Here is an 11,601-nt window from a genome sequence, read left to right as displayed (position 1 = left end):
TGCCTATATATCCATAATAACCAATAAAAAAATGTAATGGGAAACTAAGTCCATTCTCCATTTAAAAACAAACAAACATCTTAGGTACCCAGAAGGAAAGAATGCTTCTTTCCTTTTTTGGAAGACTTCCATCCATTTGAAAGCAGCTCTACTTGGATGACACTCGGTCTCTCCATCCCTTTACTCATTCTGCTTCAAAGAGGACAGAGTGATGTCAGTAAACTTAGGAAGAATAATTTGGGCTGGCTAGGCTCAGTCCAGTTATCTTCTTGGGAAGCAAACTGCTGATAGTGTCCTGCATGTAGCAATATCTGTTAGATCATTTATATAAATCTTTTGAATGCTTACTAATATTTGTTGGCTTGATCTACCAAGTACTTGGCTACCTGACGTAAAGCCACATCCTCTAACCCGATCTGCATCAGCAGTAAAGGTAACATTTTGGCTTCTCAGGCACAACTCCTTTATTTCTCAGTTTGTTCCCATTCCAGATGGGGAACCCTATCTAATTATTGTGTCCACAAAGATGATATTAAAAGGTATAAAGGATGGTAAGATATACCATCATCACAGATGAGAATATACTTTATCATAAAGATATTAGCTCTTCCCAAATCTATTAGTGTATATTGATTTATAGTTTCTATTTTAATACAAATCACAACAGAATTTTTAGATAATGTGATAAGCTAGGTCTAAAATTCATATGAAAGACCAAGGGCAAAGAATAACCAAAATAATTTTTAAAAATCACAAGGGACTTGCTCTTTTAAAAATGAAGACTGATTGTAAAGTAAGGATAACTAAGGGTGTATGATATAAGCCTATGTGTAGAGAAATAGACAAAAGGAGTAGAACAGGGGACCCAGAAATGACATGAGTATATGCACACATGCTAAGTGAAAAAGGGGGCATTGCAAATCAGTGGAGGAAAGCATAAACTGTTCCATAAATAGGCCTAGAGTAACATGTTGATCACATTGTTTAACAAGGAAATTTCTACTTTCTCTATAACAAAAAGTACATCCTAGATAGATTAAAGACCTACATTTAAACGACTTTTTAAAACTTCTTATCCCTACAGACATATGGACAAGAAGTCCCCAAATACTTTTTCTGCCTTTCATAGCCCTTGATGCCAACTTGTCACGGGGCTGTCAACTAATGCGTGTCCCGGGTCAGAAGGCCTGTGTTGCACAAGCCCCCGCGGTCAGAAGTGTAACTTAGGAGAGATAAATCAGCTTGCCAATTGGAGGATTATTGGGAGCCTTTCAGATAGCCTAGCAATGAGCTGGCTTTTCAGGGAGAGCTGCAAAGCCTCTGGCCTATAAATTCTCTGTTGCTTATTTGTAATACATTTCTTGTACTAGGAAAGCTGCAACCTCAATTGCAAAGCTGGCTTTGTTTGATGATCTTGATTCCTCCAGAATCCTCTAGAAATGTGTGAGGCAACAGGAAATTTGTAGCCCCTCTCCTCAAAACAATGCATGGTGTGCCTGGCTGTGCCTGGCCTCAGCACACTTCCACATGAAAAGACCAGAATCTGGGGCACGATATGCATCCCCTTACAGCTGCAAGTTGAAACATGCCTGTACTACGCATTGTCTGTGGGGTTTGCCCTCTACCTCTTGCTTAATAAACAGAAATATTGCTGGTAAGAGTAAATTGATCCAAATATTTTGACAATTAGGAAGTACCTAACAAAGGTGAAGATAAGCATAACTTGTAAACCAAGAATGCCATTTTTAGTAATATATTCTGGAGAGACTATAGGCTATGTACAGATGCATTCCAGCTTTATTTGCAATAACAAGAAATTAGAAATAACCCAAATGTCCATCAACAGAAGAATAGATTGTAGTATATTTGTAAAATGGAATATCATACAGTAATTTAAAATGAATTAACAGCTCTGTATTTAAGTATGGATAAGTCATAAAGGGACATCATGTTACAGGAGGGCAGAAACACTATTATGGTATATATGGGGGTGGGCAAAAGTGGGGTTATAGTTGTTCGTGTAGGAAATAATACAATAAGTAATAAGTAATAATACAGGAATAAATCCTGTGTTTCGTGTACTTAAAACTGTAAACCTACTTTTGTCCACCCTTGTACATAGTCTGTAAGTATGCACAACAATGCTAAACCTGCTTTATGGATCATGCGCATGTAAAGAATTAAAAACCAAGCATAGAAATGAGAAGTGTCAGTTCTGGAGAGGAAGAGAAAGGAAAGGAATCAGATCACAGGTGAGGCTATATGGGGGTTTCGACTGTAACAGTAATATTTTGTTTCTGGGAAAAAGTGATATGAAGCAAATATGGCAAAAAGTTAAGATTTATTAAAGGTAAACAGTGGGCACATGGGTGTTTGTTGTTACTCTCTATGTTTCTGCTCATTTCACAAATGTTAAAATTACAAAGTAATAGTCACAAGACAGAAAAAGCCTCAAGCTTGTGTCTGCAGAAGGGAGCACCTGAGGAAATCAAGCCAGTGGAGGCACAGAAGCCCACCAAGGTAGCAAGATGGATTTAAAATTGGGTAGAAGGGAGGAGTCGACCTTATAATATTGTTGACATTTGGGACATGAACAACACCTGAGATTTAAAAAAAATAATAATAAACTAAAATTTGGAAGCCTTGGTGAAAACAAATTGCTGTAAATTCCATGCAAAGAATTAAGGTTCAACAATTAGTTATTCAGGAAACTGAGAGGCACTTAAATACTACTTATCCTTTGAGGGGCTGTTCAAAAGACACCTCCTCCATGAAGCTACTAGGACTGAATCCCTTCCTCACCCAAATATGCCTTCTTCTTCCTCTGAAGTTCCATAGCATTCTCTCTTCACTTCCCTAGATGTTATCATTTTCTTTCTTTTAATTCTTTTTTTAAGGTTTTATTTATTTTATTTATTTTTAGAGAGGGAAGGGAGGGGGAGAGAGAGAGAGATCAATGTGCGGTTGCTGGGGGCCGTGACCTGCAACCCAGGCATGTGTTCTGACTGGGAATCGAACAGGTGATGCTTTGGTTCGCAGCCCACACTCAGTCCACTGAGCTACACCAGCCAGGGCAATGTTATCATTTTCTACCCTATGTTATAACTATATAGATAGGTTTTGACTTCCTTGCTGGGCCATGAGATTCTTGAGGGTAAAGTTTTATTCATCTCTGCCTGTCTGGTGCTATGGGGTTCAAGCTACGTCCTCCGTAAGTACCTGAACAGAGGAGAGAGAGGGACTGAGGAAAGAATCAAACTAAAAAAGCTGCAAAGTGAAGGATATTTATAACAGTCTGTGCTTTGAATTTAGGCCACAGACTTTTGCTGTTTCAACACTTTCCCCTCTTGGGCCATTTCCTTTGAGATGATGTTCTGCCAATTTCTACCTTCAGGCTCTGCCTATGGTGCCAGCTTACCAGTGTGGTGCCAGGGAGGTGCTCTCAGAGGAAGCAAAGCAAGAAAATATAATGAAAGCTTTTCTCTGCAGCAGCAGAGCACCCAGCTGTCACGCTGGGGCACGTCCCGCAGCAGATGAGGAGAGCTCGGGTGGGACCAAGAGCCCAGAACAAGGCCGCTCACAGGATACAATGGGGAAAAACAAAGCCAAGGGTTAAGAAGGGTAAGGCTGATGGCAGTTAGGACTGGACAAGAGGCCCCTGGGTGGGTTTTAGACTTTGCCCAGATGTGGCAAATAAAAATATATTTTCATTGGATACCCAATGAAATCTGAGTTTCAGATAAGTCTTTAGCATAAATACATCTCATGGAACACTGGGGCATACTTACACTAAATAAAAAAAATAATTTATCAGAAGTTCACATTTCATTGGGTATCCTGTATTTTGTCTGCCAGTCCACACTAAGGTCTGGGCTGCAGATCACAGCTAAGAGGGACAGCTCACAGAAGTGAGAAGGGAAGCAGAGAGAAGCTGGCCCAGACCCTGAATATGCCTTGAGGGTGGGGACGTGTGCTATTCCCATTGTCTCCCTTGCCCTGACGAACACTGAGAGTCAGACTTGCCCCCACCCCTCCTGCCTGCTTCTTCAAGAGCAGTGACCAAGCTTTTGAGTCAGAGATCTAGGTTCAAATCCAGCCTCTGAAATGTAAAGCTGTCTGACTTTAATAAGTTAAGCTATCCTCTGTGAACCTGTTTTCTTTTCCATAGAATAGGTACCACTGAGAGTTGTGATAAATAAATGAGGTAATGTAGGTGAAGCACATAGTGGGTGCTCAGAAATACTAAGCACATCTATGAAACCCTAGTCCTAATACCACATTGCACACACTAAGCCATGCTTAGCAGATGGTGAGATCGAAGAAAGAAGTATGAGCTCTATATTGATTCTCTAGACTAGAGGCTCTTAGTATTTTATTCTTATTGCCAGTCATGATTCTGATGGAAAAAGAGATAAGAAAGCCTCAGTTACAATTTTCTACCAGCCAACTCTGATAAGGCTCTAAGAAGAGAGATGCACAGAGGACAAGCCCTTGTAATACCCTTGACCTTTACCATATCCTGTGCTTCCTCATGGAAGAGACTCCTGCTGGGAACAGCCTTGAACTCCTTGTAGGGGGTCCCCAAGTCAGGGACTTGGGGGTGAGGGTGGCAGGCCACAACAGGTCATGAAATCAGGGGACACATATACAGGCTTCAGTGGGGAGGAGTACTGAGGGTGCAGTAGGTCCTCTTAAGCCCCCTGTGGGCGAATGACTGACTGCACGTTCCCACAAGAGCTCCTTTTCTCCCTAAAGCCTGTAGCTCTAGGTTCCACTCTGTGACAAGCAGGGACATTTCATTTGGTCGAAGCAGAGATTGGAAAATATAATTCCTTTGCTGTCTGTCATGAACTGAATGTTTTGTTTGTGTCCACCCAAAATTCATATTTAGAAATCCTATCCCCTGATAGATGGTATTAAGAGGTGAGACTTTGGGAGTGATTAGGATTAGTTGAAGTCATATGGGTGGGGCTCTCATGAATGGGATTAGTGCCCTTAAAAGAGTCTGTAGAGCTTGCTTGCCCTGTTATGCTCGCAGCCACATAAGGATGCATTAAGTCCGAAGTCTGCAACCGGGAACTGGGTTCTCACTAGAAGCTGACCAGGCTGGCACCCTGACTTTCTATTTCTAGCCCCCAGGACTGTGAGAAAGAAATGTCTGTTGTTTACAAGCCACCTGGTTTATGGTATTTTGTTATAGCAGCCTGAGCTAAGACATTCACTCTTCCCTAAAATATTTCCTCAGTTCATCACCTCATCACCAAACATCCCTCCAGGCTGTGACACTTCACTTCAGGACCCCAAAAGCAACCAAAATTATCTCTGGGACCTCTGGGAAAGGAATCCAGTGAAATATGTAAGCATCATGCCTACAGAGAGGGAACAACTTATTAACAAAGCAACTATGTTGTTTTTAATGTTCAAAATGAGCAGCCAGTGAGTGAGCAGTTGGGTGCTAAGCACTCAAGATCAGCCAAACAAAAAAAAGCAGATCACTGAGCTTTCCTTTGAATTTCAAACCTCATTATCCATCTCTCTCTCTCTCACCTCTCTCTCTCCCATCTCTCATAAAGCAGGGACCAGAAGCTTGGGGCAAGAAGCATCCCTTGTTTTTTTAAGATCCAAAACCCCTGAAATTCTTATTCTCGCCTTTAACAAACCAGCTCCTGCTAACACCCCCACCCACCCCCTGGTAGTGTTGTTGCCTCTCAGAGCCAAGTCTGCCGTTGAAACACTTGTCCTCTCCCTTGAGATGCTGTCACGCCATGAGCCTCCAGCCTGCTATGGGGTTGCTTTGTTCTCCCCTCTGTATCTTTTCCTCCTCACCTCTTTGAGCCTCTTTGTCTTTCTTCCCTTGGATTCCCTAGGAATCCCTAGCAAAGTATTGCTCTTTATATGGTCACACTTTGAAATAAAAGCATATTTGTTAGCAGTTTTGTGCAGTATCCTGCCTCTTTTCTTTGTGACTGCCTTCCACCCAACTTCCCCCTCCAACTACCACCAGCCAAAGGGCCATAGAGCTGGAACCCTAGCTACTTCCTAGGTACCACGTAAACCCACTCTCAATCCCATGTCATGACCACAGCTGATGATAGGACCAGTAGGGGGAAGTAGAGTCCCTATCTTTGAAATTTGATATTGGGACTGAGAGTCCAATCTCATCCTGAATTGACCTCTTGACAGGAGGAGAGGCGTGGGCAGTCTACTATGAGACTATGTAGAAGAGGTTGTTCAGGGAAAGAATGAAAAGACATCTCATTCCCAGGCTCCTGATGACTTTCCATTCCCTTGGCGAAGTCCTTCATAAATCCAAAGGCATGCTTGCTAGCGACCTCTGTGAGATACCCTTGTACCTCCATAATCAACTCCTTTTGTTAAACTACCTCAAGTCTCTGTTGCTTTGAATATTTTTAAAAATGTTTTCTATTCTTAATTTTAGGAACAAATGAGTTAAAGTTTTCTATTTCACACATACACAAAAGAACCTGCCTCCCTTTCTCCACCACATACACACAATGCTTTTCTCTCATGGCTGATTACTGATGATAGTTACGTGTTTTAGAACAGTTCAGTAAGAATAATGTGTTGAATGTTCCTGGCTCTGTTCTAAGTAGCTCCATGTGCCTTTCACTTAATCTTTACAACATTCTTTAAAGTAGGTAGCACTGTTCCCCTCAATTTACAGATAAGGGAACTGAGGCACAGAGAAATCACTTTTCCAAACTTACAGAGCTAGTAAGTGGTAGAACAGGCAGTTTTGAATCTAGAATCCAAGCCCTTGTCCACTATACTATGTACTTTTTAAACTCTAGATTACAAATACAATCTGACAAAAGAACTTCCAACCAATCTATAATAATCTGAAATAGTTCCTGTCCTTACCCCTTGTTCCAGTGAACAACTAAACACAGTATAGAAATAGGAGAATTTGTAGAGAGAAAACTTATTAGGAATATTAATTTCCTAGGGCTGCTATGGCAAAATACCATACACTGGGTGGCTTAAACATCAAAAATGTATCATCTCAATGTTCTGGAGACCAGAAGTCAGAGACCAAAGAGTTGAATCCTTCTTCTTCTTCTTCCTTTAAAAGATATTATTTATTTACTTTTTATTTTTTTTAATTATTTATCTTTAGAGAGAGAGAGGGAGGGAGAAAGAAAGAGAGGGAGAGAAACATTGATGTGTCAGAGATGTTGAGATGTTGTCTCATGCACGCCCCCAATCAGGGACCTGGCCAGCAACCCAGACACATGCCCTAACCAGGAATTGAACCAGCGACCCTTCACTTTGCAGGGCAACATTCAAACAACTGAGCTTCATGGATGAGGGCAGAGTTGGATCTTTCTGAGGGCTGTGAGGGAGAGATCTGTCCCATGCCCCTTTCCTAGCCTCTAGTGGTTTGCTGGTACTCTTTGACATTCCTTGGCTTCTGTAACATTATCCTGATCTCTGCCTTCACCTTAATGTGGCATTCCCCTTGTATCCAAATATCCACTTTCTAAAAGGACATTAATTGGATTAGAGGCCCAACCTACTCCAGTATGACCTCAACTAATTGATCTGCAAGGACCCTATTTCTAAATAAGGACACATTCTGAGGGACTTAGGGGTTAGGACTTCAATATGTGAATTGGTGGCGGGGCAGTGGGGAGGGTGTGGTTATAATTCAACCCATAATATCAGGTTTTCTTTCTTTCCTGCAGCAATTTTCAATGATTATGTTTTTTAATACATTTTTACAAAGACATAAGAAATCTGATTTTAAAATGTTGCAAACCACAGATGCAGCTCTTCAGCTTTGTCTCAGTACTCAGATTTCATTGCCACCCTGTATTCAGGAAGGATACCAAATCCACTGCTCCCTGGAAGAATCCTGATAAGGACATTTACCTCTTCTAAATGACTGCAGAAATTTAACTCACCCAATAGGAGAGCTATCAGTTGTCACAGGTTCTAGTGACAACTAGAACCATTGACTTGTTCTTGGTACACACACACACACACACACATACACATACTCCTGGTCATAAAATAGAGATTTTGCCTCTACTCTTAGGGTCCTTAAAAGCCAGTCCTGAATAATGGTCTCCTAATTCAGGGGAGAATTAACTGGGAACTTAAAAAAAATACTGATATGTACTGATGCCCGAGTCCATTCCCCTAGCCCATTGAATTTGCCTGGGTGTCATGTCTTCTAAAAGCTCCCTGTGTATATATTGTCTTGATTATGATGAATGTAGATGTATATCAAAACTTATCAAATTGTACACTTTAAATATGTAGCTTATTGCATGTCAATTATATCTCAATAAAGCTGTTTAAAAAACTAAAAACCTCCCCAATGATTCTAGTGGGCATCCCAAAATGAGAACCATTGAGCTGGGTTAATCTCCTCATCTAAGTAGGTAAGGAAACAGCCCCAGAAGGGAAGAAATCTGCTCAGGAATCACATCACCCTAGCAACACTGCCAAGATTTAGAACCTGCAAGTCCTGAATTACTACCCTAGTGTTTCTGCTTTAAGACCAAATTGACAGAAAATTACTAAGCTCCCCCCAAATTTTGAAAGAGGCACTTGAAAAAGTTGCACTGCTAGAATTGTTACTCAGAGGTATAGGGCATGAGCGCTAACAAAAATCCAAAGACCAAAAACTCCACCAACCTTTAGTTGATAGAGTCACTTTGCATACGGGCAGTTGGTTGTCCTTTCAACATACGCCAGGCATAGCCTCCACTCACCCTGCCCTCTGGGTTGTTGAGTCTAGTGGAGAAGGTAGAGCAAGTAAGGAAATAACACATCAGTAGCTGTCACTCGCTGTTCGGTGGCCTGTTGGCTAAATCCTTTCTTCATCTCTTAGTTCAAACACTTTTGAGTATTTCTACCTCAGATCAACATTTACAAAACTGAACTCATCACCTCCTACTCAAATTTGTTTCTCCTTTTAATTCCCTGTATTAATAAAGAGTACCATTATTCTCCCAAATGTCCACACCAAAAAAAGTGCCTCATCTTCTACATACAAATGTTGTCCATTCATCTTCCTGGATATATATGAAATACATCCTTCCTCTATATCCTTATGGTTACCTTGGGTCAGGTCCTCATCATATCCTGCCCAGATCTCCTGACTCATCCTCCATTTGCCTATTACTGTCTTGTGCAGCTGGGGTAATCATTGAAAAATGCCATGGAACATGCCATGCCCCAACTAAAAACCTTGGAATGGCTTCCCTTTGAAAAGTAGATGAAACCCAAACTCCCTAGCATGATAGTTATGATCTGGCCCCAATCCTCCTATTCTATCTCCTCTCCCATTACTCTTCCAGAATGCACTGTCTGCATACATACAAGATATACTTATGCCTCAGTACCATCGTACATACTATTCCATCTGCCTGGAATGGTGGACTATCCTCACTAACTCCTATTCATCTTCTAAGACTCAAGTTTAAATATCACTCCAGATTAAGTTAAACACTCCCTCTCTCTGTGCCACACTGGACCTCATACATAACTCCAATAATGCAAGTATTTTCACCCTGGTTGGGTGACTCAGTTGGTTGGAGTGTTATCCTGTATACCAAAAGGTTGCAGGGTCAATTCCAGGTCAGGGCACATACCTAGGTTGTGGGTTTAATCCCTGGTGAGGGTATGTGCAGGAGACAGCCAATCTCTTCCTCTCTCTGTCTCTCAAATCAATAAACAAATCCTCAGGTAAGGATTAAACTTTTTTTTTAATTTTAAAAACCAATTAGTCCACTGCTTCATCGCAGTCTATTTCCACATTTGCTCTCACTAGCTTATGAACAACTTTAGACCATTTTGTTTTTTCTCATCTCCATCTACATTCCTAGGACCTGCAAAAGCCTGGTACATGTAGGTGCCTAAAAATATTTAATGAATTATGAATTATCTTGTCAGCTTTCTCATTCTTTCCAAACTACTAAGTAGGTGACTAGCAGCTGGGTGGGTAGGGAGATCCTTACAATTTCAGAAGTTATGACTTGCTCATGGCCACCTAAAATCTAGAGTGGTATAGGGTGGCACTACCCATTCTGTGTGACTCCATAGGTGTTTAAAGTCACTATTCCCACAGATTGTGTTTGGGATAGTGGATGCATTTGGTTGCTCCCCCAAAATAAATGCAGCCAGTCTCCATTACCAATGCGCCTTTCATGCTCTTCATTCATGCTCTTCGCTGGTCTGGTCTTGAGTTGTACTGTTCTTTGGCTTGTTGAAGCAGGGAGAGAAATCATTGACTTTTCTCATTCCAACCTAAAACATTGTTTCCTTCAAAGGTGATCAATAAAGGGGCATAGATGAATAAAAGGTCTTTTAGATATTGGTTGGAAAATGTGAACAAGTTAGTTATATTAAAATAAAAATGCTGGCCCTATTCCCATTACAATATGCCTCTAATCTAACTCTGGAAATTAGCATTTTAATAAATTATTTCAGAAAGCCTTTCTAAAGGGAGATGGAACCTCAAAACCATCAAGGTCATCACCATTTTATTTGTGGAGGAAAGGAGGGAGCAGAAATGCAATATGACTAAGTATCATACCATAGAATAGGCAAGGCTTGACTTCTCTTTTTTCTTAAATGTTTTGTTTAAAAAGGAACAGAAATGAAGGACTATTGACAGGAGGATCTAAGAAAAAATGTCCTAAATGATTCCTATTTCTTGAGTTACTCATGACATCCAATACATACAAGTTGAGTAATGAAAATCTTAAATCCTGAGGAACTGTTTCTAATACTACCTATATTTCGAAGTAAAGAACATGTTCTCAATATTTTAATGAATGCATTAAACAAAAAGCAAATGGTTCAGGGGAGGATCTCCACCCCTCAAAAAATTAGGACAACACACTGGTAAAGCTGTCCCTGAATGGAAAGATAAATATGGAAATTTTATACCTACTTTTCTTGTAGAAAAACTAAAACCCTTTGCATAAATTTTAACTAACATGTCATGATGTGAAGCAACTTTTAGCAACATGATCAACTAATTATGTCTTATGGTTTTGGATCACAGGGGCCATCGGTTCAGCCATGCAGTCTCTTATTACTCTTGGCAAACCACTTCATTATCAAACAACTGTCAGCTGCAGGTGGAGATAAGGGGACTGGGTCCCAGTGAATTATTGTGCTATTCCCTGTACACGTTCCATTCTAAACATGGAAAATGAAGATTCCAGTATTAAAAGCCATGGAATTTGTAAGTAAATTCCATTAGGTTTGGTTAATAAGGTACCTATTTTTCTTTGTGGCCAATTTACAAAAAGGTCCGTTTTAAATGTAAGCAACCACAGGTGTTTAATGTTTTTTAACTTTTTATTATTAAAACTAAAGCAAAGTAACAGAATTTCAAAAATCAAAATACAGAATTCTAATTTTAATTCTAAACAAATAAATCTACACCAAAAACTAAAAATCAGAGTTCACCAATATTTAATAAAGGAAAACAGCTAAAATGCATTCACAGTCATTATTTCTTCCTTATTAGCCTCAAATCTGCATCCCTTTCCTTTGTGCTTCACCTGGACAGAATACGGAAAGAATTTCTTCCTCATCTATCCTTTGTTACTGTAGTCT

This window comes from Phyllostomus discolor, chromosome 2 (genome assembly GCF_004126475.2).
Source record: "Phyllostomus discolor isolate MPI-MPIP mPhyDis1 chromosome 2, mPhyDis1.pri.v3, whole genome shotgun sequence".
Lineage (NCBI taxonomy): Eukaryota > Metazoa > Chordata > Mammalia > Chiroptera > Phyllostomidae > Phyllostomus > Phyllostomus discolor.
This window is presented reverse-complemented; position numbering follows the sequence as displayed.